Here is a 10905-nt window from a genome sequence, read left to right on the forward strand (position 1 = left end):
AAAAAAAAAAAAAAAAAAAAAAATGGATTTTCCTAGTCACATCATAAAATCATATTATTTTATTATTTATTTATCATACTAATAGAGTCCACCAGAAAATGTGCACACATTTCAGGAAAAGAAAAATAGTAGTATGTTTTTACAACAGATGGAGTTATCCTCACACTGGGGACCCTAGAAGATGTTGTATATTATCAAAAACTCACTACCTCGCTGGCCCTTGGAGAGGAAATTAAAAATGCATGTGCAGCAACCTCAGTGACAAAGGTTACCCAAGCAGTAGTTCACCACAACTATAAATTCCGTGAAGTAAATAGTCACCACTTTGAGGACTCTCATAATTGTAAGGGCCAAATGTAATGTATTAATCTTGTGCTGTTTTATTAAACTTAGTATTAAAATATTTGTGCATTTTTTTTCTTTTTCTGAGGAGCATAGATATTTTTTGACAGACTCTTTATGTTAACCTAAATGTCTTGTAGGATTTCCAATCATATTCTTTTTTTTTTTGATCTGCAAGTATTTTGTATTGTAAAGACATTTAAAAAGAACAGTAGCAAAATACCAACAGGGTAGACAAAAATAAGACAAAGCAAAAGCAACAAAAAGGATACAGGGTTTCAGAACAAAATGATGCGAATTAACATAGGTTGTTATATTCCATATTTTTATCTTCAGCGAGGTTGCACAGATTAACAGATGTAAGAATGCAAGATTGATCAAACCATTAAAGAGAATAAAAAAAGAAAAAGAATATAAGAAAACATTATAAATGATACAGAGTTTCACTAAACAAGATGATAGGAATTCAGCAACGGTTGTTATAGTGCATATTGTTATCTTCTTATCAGTTCCTCAGATTACCAGATATAAGCATGCAGAATTGGTCAAAAAATAAATAAGTAAAGCATTAACTGTTCCTTTCAATAAACCATTACACATCAGCAGTACAGTTATCGCAGGATCCCTCTGGATACATACATCTATATATTTTTTTCCCTTCTTTGTTTTTCTCTTTCCCTCATCCGAATCATATTCTTAGTTATATTTAGAATCCTATGATAATACAATTTCATATAAATATAAAATACATGTTTTTTAAACAAACGAATATTACCTTTATCCAGTTTTACTCTGTAGTTGTATTTGTTCAATTTAAAAATTTATAGTTCCTTTTCTTCCCTTTCTACCTTTCTAATGTTATGCTTCTTTCAGACAAGACCCATGGCTTATTTAAGACCTTCACATTGAATTAAGGAAAATGCTATTATCACATAAGATTTCCACCTTAACATGGCTACTCTTGTTATAGCTGAACTATTACAGTGGAAAATACATTTGCTCCTCGATTCACTTGTCTTTTATCACTAAATTTAATACCTAGCTGTTACATCCTTGCAGCAGTGACACAGTTCCTATCTCCTTCATCTCCTTCGTATTTTCTAGTAATTCTCTTTCTTTTAATCTATTCTTTTTCTCCTTCTGCTGGTTAATCCATGGCAGGAGGGAGGCAGCGGTGTGAATGGCTGAGTCCAGGCTGTGCTTCAGCGGTTCCTGGCTCTCACATACAACTCCTGTGGCTTTGGCAGGTGTCTTAATTTCTCTTTTGCATCATTTGCAGCCACTACAAATTATGTTTGTAAATTGCACTGGGGAAAGAAAGGCTATACAAAAGGGATCGGTTGGTTGATTCAGGTACTCTTTCCTAATATAAAAATAATAGGAAGGTGGGCACAGTGGCCAGTGCCTGCCTATAATCCCAGCATTTGGGAGGTTGAAGCAGAAGAAACAGAATTAGAGCCCAGCCTGGATGTTAGTCAGACCTTGCCTCAAAATAAAAAGAAAATTTAAAAAATTTAAACAGGAGAGGGCAATGATATAGCCGAGGCTGTACATCTGTTAGCTTGAAGGCCTTGGGTCCAACTCATCCCCAGGACCACTAAAACAACAACAATAAAATAAAAGAAACAATGATATTGTTACAAGCTGTGTTTTCTTTCTCCCTCGAATTTCTTTAAATTTTATAATGATGAAAATTTATGTAATGCTTCATTCTTCTTTACAGTAGAGTTTTTACAAATAAAATGACTTTTAGAAAGCACACTCTTCTGTATAAGCTCGATTTTACAAATTATTTGGGGGAAAAATGGTGCTACCAAAATACAGTTGTTATCACATTATTAATGCTGTTTGTATAGGAGGGTAATCATGCTCCCCAAAGGGTAACTTTTTCTGAAGACAAAAACACCTGACTGTTTTATATGCATGAGAAAAATGCACATTCCTGAGTGGTAACTCAGACATCTGTTTCTCCTAAAATATTCTAAAAGGTTTTTGACAGAAAGTGCTAGAGTTATGGAAAGTTTTAAATCCTACCATCTTATCTAGTGAAACTCTGTATTATCTCTAATATTTTATTTAATATTTTGTCTATTCTCTTTAATGGAGTGAACAATCTTCCATTCTTACATCTGGTAATCTGAGCAACGTAGTTGAAGATAACAATATGTAATATGACAACCACTGTTAATTCCTATCATTTTGTTTTGAAGCCCTGTATCACTTTTAGTGTTCTTGCTTTGTTTTGTTTGTCTGTGATGTTGGTATGTTGCTATTGTTCTCTTTTTCAACTACTCTTTTTAAAATAAAAAAAAGTTGAACATAATAAGCAATATACTACATAAAAAAATAAAGTTCTTTTTTCTTGCTCTCATGATTCTCCAATTAAATAGTTCTCTCTTTAAAATAGGATGTCTTTAAAGATTTTTTAAAATAAAACTTTAATTTCACATTAATTTAAGACATCCGCCCAACTTGATCAATTTTTCCAATAATATTCATTTCAATTCCATGATTAGTCAATTAGAATAAGATTTAAGGAGTATTGATTTTACTCATTAGTTTTATGATACCGTATATAGCTTCCTACTTGTTTCTTGATCACTGAGTTAACTCTTCATGTACTCCATGGATTAATATGAACACAGTATAACTTTATTTTCTTAATATTTTAAATGTTTTATTCTTTAATGGGTATATAAAAACATAAAAATTATATGTATTAATCAATGAACATTTGATGTAACAATACATGCATACGTAGTGTAATGTTTCAATCAGCTTCAATATATCTAACTCCTCAGAGTTCTTTTTTTTTGCTTGTTTTTTGTTTTTTGTTTGTTTGTTTGTTTTCCGGTTCCAGGTATCGAACTCATGACCTTGCACTTGCCAGGCAGGCACTGTGCCACTGAGCTAAATCCCCAGCCCCTCCTCAAAGTTCTTTATGGTAAAAATTTTCAAACTCCTTTCTTACAACTTTTTGAAAAGTATAGTGCACTGTTTTTAACTACAGTCACCCTACCAATCACACAATAACGCACCAGAACTTCTCACTCCTACAAGTATAACTTTAAATTGTATCCACTGACCAACCTGTCCCCATCCTACCCTTCCCCCTTCGCTCTTCACTTCCTGTAACCAACATTTTGATCTCACAGAAGTTTAGAATGCTGGTCACCATTTGACTTTAGCAGGATTTGTTTGCATAATTCTGAGTGAATGATATGGTGTAAGGTGTCACAATGCATTTTACATTTGTCTAAGTTAATTCCTCCTGTCTTTATTGGAGTTAGACATTAGGAGACATACTTACTTCTCTAGTCTTTCTGGCATGGTCATTTATTACTCACATTATTTCTGTCCCCTTTGACTGCCAAACTCATAGGTTGCATTTCTAAGCTCCAACGTGACACAGTTAGGAGGTGGGTGCTTTTAAGGCAAGTTGGCTTAGATGGGCTCTTCACGGTGGCCCCCACCCCAATGATGGGATCATTGTCCTTGTAAGAAGCAACAGATCTTTTCCATTCTATAGGGGGACACAAAGACACAGCAGTTATCTCTCTGTAAACCAGGAAGAAGGCCCTCATCAGACACCAAATATGCTGATATCTTGATCTTGGACATTAAGTTTTTCCCAGGATTAGCCACATGGCAATTGATTTTTAGAAGGTGGAAAAGGTCAGGAATGGCAATGTATGATTAAGGCAACTGGAGTAAGAAATATATAGTTTTTTGTACACATGCTAAGGGAAGACTGCTTAACCGTCTCATGCTTACAGATGAGACAAATGACATTTGAAGAGATTAAGTAATTTGTCTACAGACACACAGCTCAGGAATAGCAATGGTGTGTATTGAAACACAAGCTATTTCTGTACCACATACTATGTTTCTTTGCCGCTGGAAACCCACTACTTTGCTATTCATTCTAATTTGACAGCTGTTCTCTCTTTAATAATGATATATACTGTTGAGGAGAGGGAGAGAGAGAAAGAGAGGGTTCCTGCTAAAACCAGTGTCTGGAATAGTTGTTGTGTTCATATAGATGGGTTTAAGGAGTTGGTTTTGTTGGATTGGGCATCTACGTTTTCTGGTTTAGAAAGGGCATTAAGTAACAGACAAAAGGAGAACTCACTTTGGTATCATCTCTAACTTCCACATTCTGGGCCCAAGAATAATACTGTACTTCAGCACAGAGGGAGAAATCCCAATCTTTAAGCGTATATCCAGCAGTGTCTTTTTTCTCTAGATATTTTAATAAATAAGTAGCACTCTCCTCCAACTTCTCAGTCTGTTTTAATAATTGAGAGATTATAATGCATAGGTTGGAAAATTGATGCTTTTTAGTGATTTTTAGAAATTGGAAATCTTCCATAGTTATATCAGAGAAGAGGAGTGTTTTGCTATGAATCCAAAGGTAACATTCTAGTTTATGACGTACTAATATTAGTATTCAGGTATCAGGCAATGAACATTGATACCTGAGGTTGTTTGGAGGATGTCATATGTATTGTATGTAAAATTTATTTTTAAACAAGGAAATATTAAATTAGGCAGAGTTTGGATTTTGCTCATTTACAGATTTGTGATTATTATTAGCATGTGGAATGTAATCCACTCAACTGTGAAGTTATTGATGACATGATTGGGGTGCCCAAACAAGTTGGTATCAGTATCCACTCCTGTGGTCCATATGTGGGTAAAGAAGAAAAGAAGGAATCCTGCTATTTCGGAATTCAGAGGCACCTGGGTCCATGGAGTGCCTTTCTTACTTCAGGACCCATGCCATAAGTGGGACAAAAACACACAATAACCTAAGTCATCCATGATATAACAACAACAGAAATATTTCCTATACTTCACTTAACCTCAGGCATATGCCAGACACTATAAGAATAAATTAGCATGCACAATTCTGTTTCATTTATTCATATAGCACATATTTCAAAGTCTACTATATTGCAGGTACTGTTTTTGTCATTGAGAATACAATCTTGAGTAAGGCAGACAAATCCCTGTTTTCATGGAGCATGATGATATATAGTAGGAAACTCAGAGAAGAAACAAACGGAAGAAGGGAGATTATTTTAGAAACAGGTGCCATGTGAAGAACACAAAATAGGGGTTGCAATGGAGTGATAAAGAGGAGAAAGAAGTATTGAGTGGCCAGAGGAAGCCTCATTGCAAAATAGCGTCTCAACTGAGACCAGAATCATGAGAAGCCAGACATAATAAAGATCGGAGTAAAAAATCATCCAGGTGGGGAGAGCAGAAGATGCAGAAAGACACTTTGGGAGTGCTTTTGGGTTATCAAGCAATTCAAATAAGGCTAGCGTGACTCGGTATGAAAATGAGCATTCTTGGATTATACAGGGTATTGTTTGTAAAGGGCTCAAATGTGGAAGAAAGGGATACCTGGAGGGCCATTTTAGTGCTCCAGGGAAGCAGTGGTACAGCTTGCATTACAGAAATTGGCACAGATTTAGAGAGAAGTGGATGGAATTTGGGCCCAGATTTCAAGAAATTGCTGGCAGGATACATTGATGGATTGAGTGTGGTTTTTAGGGGAGAGAGAATAATCAATTTGTCAGAGAGATGGACATACTAATTTTGAGATCCAATTTTAGTAAGGTTTCTAGTTAGAACACTGTAAATTATCCCCCAAATACCAGGGTACTCTGCAAGATCGGCACTCACTTCTTTGTAACAACTGAAGTGTTTAAGGACTCAAATGAGAGGGAGTAATGGAGACAAGAGTTCTATTCCTTTATTCCTTTAGGATTTTTGAATTTCTCTCTAAGTTAACAGTGACTGCTTCAGCTGCTTTGATCACTTCCCAAGCTGTGAAAGGTGAATTCCTTTCTTCTCAAGAGTAGAACTCAGAAATATAGTTAAACTATAGTTGCACTTACCTTTGAGTGGGGAGCAGAGGGTAGGACGAGTTGTCCCTACTTGGGGTACATAGCTAAGCATTATAATCACCTACATTAAGGTGACAAAACTGCTCACACTAAGAACTGAGCCTCTGTGTCAATATGACTTAGTTGTTTGTTCCAGGCCAGGAAAGATAAGCCTATAAATCAACAAATAACTTCACTATTTGCTTTAGTAAAGTCTTTGCAGCCAATTTATCAGAAGCAACAATATTCTGTTCATCTTTGCAAACAGCTTGCTTATCAAAAAAAGTTCACTTCTCAAAAGTAATTTTCAAGCTCCTCATTCTTGAGCTATTATGTCTTGAACATCATCCAATTCCAATGAGTTCCCTTCTTTCAAAGGCCAGTTTGCATCAAAGGGGGCCAGAACCCAAATCCTATAAACACCCCACTCATTAAAGTTGCCCTCTGATGTACTGAAAGTTTGTTGAGGATGTGTTCTTTGCTGCAGACAGCAAACAACCTTTGTTTCTCTCTTGTTAACGGATTGGTCACATTTTAAGAACCTCCACTCTCTGGAAGTTCGCCATGATCTTACCGAGATGCCTCGCAATGCCACAGTTTATGACCCCTCTCTGTCTAAGACCACCTGTCACCCAGGCCCTTGACCTCCTCCTGACAACAATAATGGAACAAGTTATGAGTAGTTTGATCTCCCACTGTTTTTTATTGAACCACAGATGGTCAATCTACACACCTCCTTAGTTCATGGATTCCCATTTAGGAATACTTTTATAGCTAATAAAATTTATGAACCCTCATTCTTAATGGAAAATTGTCTCTTCACTAACCAAACCTTTGTTCACTTGTCTCTTCCTGTTGTTGTCACTGTTTTAAATTCATCAGAGTGAGTATGTATGCAGAGGATAGATACAGGCTTGATCAATCCATCCTTGAACAAGTTTAGAAGGTCTCACCGGGTGCTCCTTGCAAGGACTTTTTCTTTGAGTTCCAGGAAATTATTCCCATCCCTTTTTTGTGTCTCTGAGAAATATCTTGTTTAGGTACAACTACTTGGAGTCTAGAGTTTTGTCAGATAATTCTGTCAACAATGATTAGTCTCTTGTTGATGCTGCAGACAGAAAGTGACACACTCAGCACTCTTTCTGGTCATAGTTCTGCTCAGGATGTTTCCATTCTAAATCGAAGTCTGTTCGTCTTCTCAGCTATACCTCTTACACTACTTGTATTACAACTCTAATTCATGTGACTATCTTTCCAAATGGCCAGCTTTCACCAAGATCATTTACAATTAAGGTAACCCTTGAGGATGACACTTTTAATGTGAATATATATCTTTCTCTTGTGAAGCATTATAGTGCAAAAATAAAACAAATTTCAACCATTTTATTGGTATTTAATTTTTAGTGAGTTAAAAGACTTTAAAATAAAGTCAGATTTTAAAATCAATTCTCTGGAGGATTCCTTGGCCAAGTCAAATGAAAAATGTGCAAAGCTTGAAATTTGATTGGCAATAATCTGTCCAAATCAAGAAACTAATGAGATAAATATTATGATCTTACATTGACAGATGAGAAAATACAAGTAGTTGAGGGAACAAAAACATTCCTTTCCTATCCTCAGAACCTGTGAATAGTTACCTTACCTATCAAAAGAAATCTGGCAGGTGTGATTACCGTGCACATCTTGATATCACAATATTATTGCAGATTTTGAGTGGCAAGGAGAAGGCAGGTAATGTAAGCAAAGGATTTTTATAACTGAAAGAGAGACACAGGAGGCTGGGAGTGAGGGAAGGAGACTTGGAGGTGCTATGCTCCTTGCTTTGAAAATACAGCCCAGGATATGGCCACTGAATTCAGGTGGGCTTAGGAGCTGAAGGAGACAGGAGCAGAATTTTCCCTGGAGCATCTAGGAGAAACATAGCTCTACGGACTCTCTGCCTGTAGCCACTGAACCCATTTGCTGTGATTTTTGGAACAGAAGGTGAAAATTAATGTTTCAAACCCTTAAGTTTATGATAACTTGTTATAACAATAATAGGAAAGTTAATCCAACTAGGAAATATTCAAGTCCCACCTGAATATATGTATATTTTTTACTTTACATTAATTTACTTTTTATTTTATTAGTACATTTTAGATTCTCCCAAACCAAACTGCCACACAAACCCCAAAGGAAACCAAACTAACAGGGAAGCCATACGAAGGAGTTAAGAATTCCAGAGTAAAATTGGCTGAGAAGTACACGCTTGCTGGTGACGGCAGCGATGACGATGGGAAGCTAAGTAGAAGGAAGCATGTAAAGAAAATGCTTCAAAACAGCATTGGTTTTATAACACTCTTCAAAATTGTTAGGTGAGCGTTGAACTGAGAAGTGTCCAGGTGAACCAGGCACTGTTGAACATGTATCCAGAAAGTGCTTCTCCTTCCCCTTCCCCTCCACCTGTCCCATGTGCATGCATGTGTGAACACGTGAGAACACACACACACACACACACACACACACTCACACTTTTAGGGGCATACATTGAACATATGTAGGAAGCATCCTGTGATGTTTTCATACATGTATGTATTATGTAATAATGAAATCATGGTGAACATACCTATCTTCTTAAATATTTACTATTTCTTTACGGTGAAGGCATCGAAATTCCTTTCTTCTAGCTAATTAAGAAATCCAGTATATTAGCTACAGTCACTTTACTGTGCAACGGCCCACCAGAATTTCTGCTATTTCACTCTAACGTACTGTCTTAACTAACCTTTCCCCATTTCTCCTTCTTCAATTCTTCATAGACTCGGGCGACTCCCGTTCCACTCTCAATTTCTATGACATCAACTCTTTTAGATTCCACATATGAGTGAGATCTCTCAGCGCTTGTCTTTCTGCCCTTTGCTTGCTTCATGAAACATGACCATTTCTAGTGCTATTCATGTTGTGCCAAATGAAGGAGTTCAATTTTTATGGCTGCATAGTTTTCCATTGTGCATATTGCCAGATTTTCTTTACATGTTAATCTCTGGATGGGCAAGTAGATTGACTTGCTGTCAAGACAGTTGTTAGTAACGTTGCATAAACATTGGAGTACGGGTGTCTTATTGATTAACTGACCTCCCTTCCTTTGGATTTAGGCCTAGAAGTGAAGTTGTTGGCACATCCAGTTGACCCTCCTGTGCTCCATCCCACAGTGACTGCTCTCGTTTACATTCATACCAGATGCGTGCACATCCTGAGTAGCATTTCCTTTTTTGTCCATGTCTTACCCAGTACTTGCTGACAAGGTTTGTTGATGACTGCTATTTTGCGGTGAAGCGCTATCTCACTATGATTTCGACTTGCATTTCCCTGATGATGAGTAGTGTTAATCTGTATGTACCTGTTGTTAATTTGTGTATATCTTCCTTTTGAGAAATGTCTATTTGGACCTATGGACTATTCATACATCAAATTTTTGAAAAATTTATAGTTTTTATATGCTGTATACAACTTCTTGTTGAATATATAATTTGAAACTATTTTCTCCCATTCTGCAGGTTGTGTTTTCACTATGTGAATTCTTTCCATCACTGTGCAGAAGATTTTTAGTTTGATGTCTATTTTTACTTTTTTTCCTGTGCCTTTGCATCTTATCCAAAAATCACTGATCAAAGTTCTGAAGCATTTCCTGGGTTTTCTTCTAGTATATTCATAATTTTATGTCTTAAGTCTTTAATCTCATTTGAGTTGGACTTTTAGTGAGAGATAGGAGTTTAGTATAATTTTTCTGCATGTGACTATCTCATTTCTCTGGCATACTTCATTAAAAAGATGTTATTTCTAACTTATGCTCTTAACACTTTTGTTGAAGACCAAGTGATTATTGTTCTGTGGGTTAACTTCTGGGCTCTGTGTTCTGTTCCATTGGTGTATGTGTTTTTAATGCCATTATTATGCTATTATTGCCATAAATTGTTTTGGGTGAATTTGGAATTTTAACAATATCAATTCTTCTAGTCAATAAACACAAGATATCCTTCCATTTATATGTATCCTATTCAAATTATGCCAGCAATGTTATATAGTTTTCATTATAGAGGTCTGTTACCTCTTTGGTTAAATTTATTCCTAAATATTTTATTTTTTTGTAGCTACTGGAAATTAAATTCTTTCCATAATTTATCTTTCATTTAATTTGTTATTACAGTATATAAATGTTACTGCTTTTTGTGTGTTAATTTTGTATCCTACAATTTACATATATTTATTTAGTAGTTCTAAAATGTATGTTTTGGTGGCATTTTTAGAATTTTCTCTGTACAAGACCATATCATGTACAAACAGTGACAAGTTGACATCTTGCTTCACAATTTGTTTTTATTCTTTCCTTTATTACCTTGAGTAGGACTTCCAGTCACATGTTGACTAAAAGTGATGAAAGTGAGCATTGTTTTCTTGTTCTAGACTCAGACAGAAAGCCTCTGCCTTTCCACATTTGGTACGTTACCTGTTGGCTTGTTGTATATGGCCCTTCCTATAGTGAGCAATCCCTTATTTGCTCATAGTTCATTTTTTTATCATGAGGTGACATCAAATTTTATCAATGACTTCTGTATCTATTGACAGCACTATATGGCTTTTGTCCTTTATTCTGCTGATATTTGTGTTAGTATCTTGTTTATTGATT

Source organism: Chinchilla lanigera, unplaced genomic scaffold, assembly GCF_000276665.1.
Source record: "Chinchilla lanigera isolate Chin_1 unplaced genomic scaffold, ChiLan1.0 scaffold00003, whole genome shotgun sequence".
Classification (NCBI taxonomy): domain Eukaryota; kingdom Metazoa; phylum Chordata; class Mammalia; order Rodentia; family Chinchillidae; genus Chinchilla; species Chinchilla lanigera.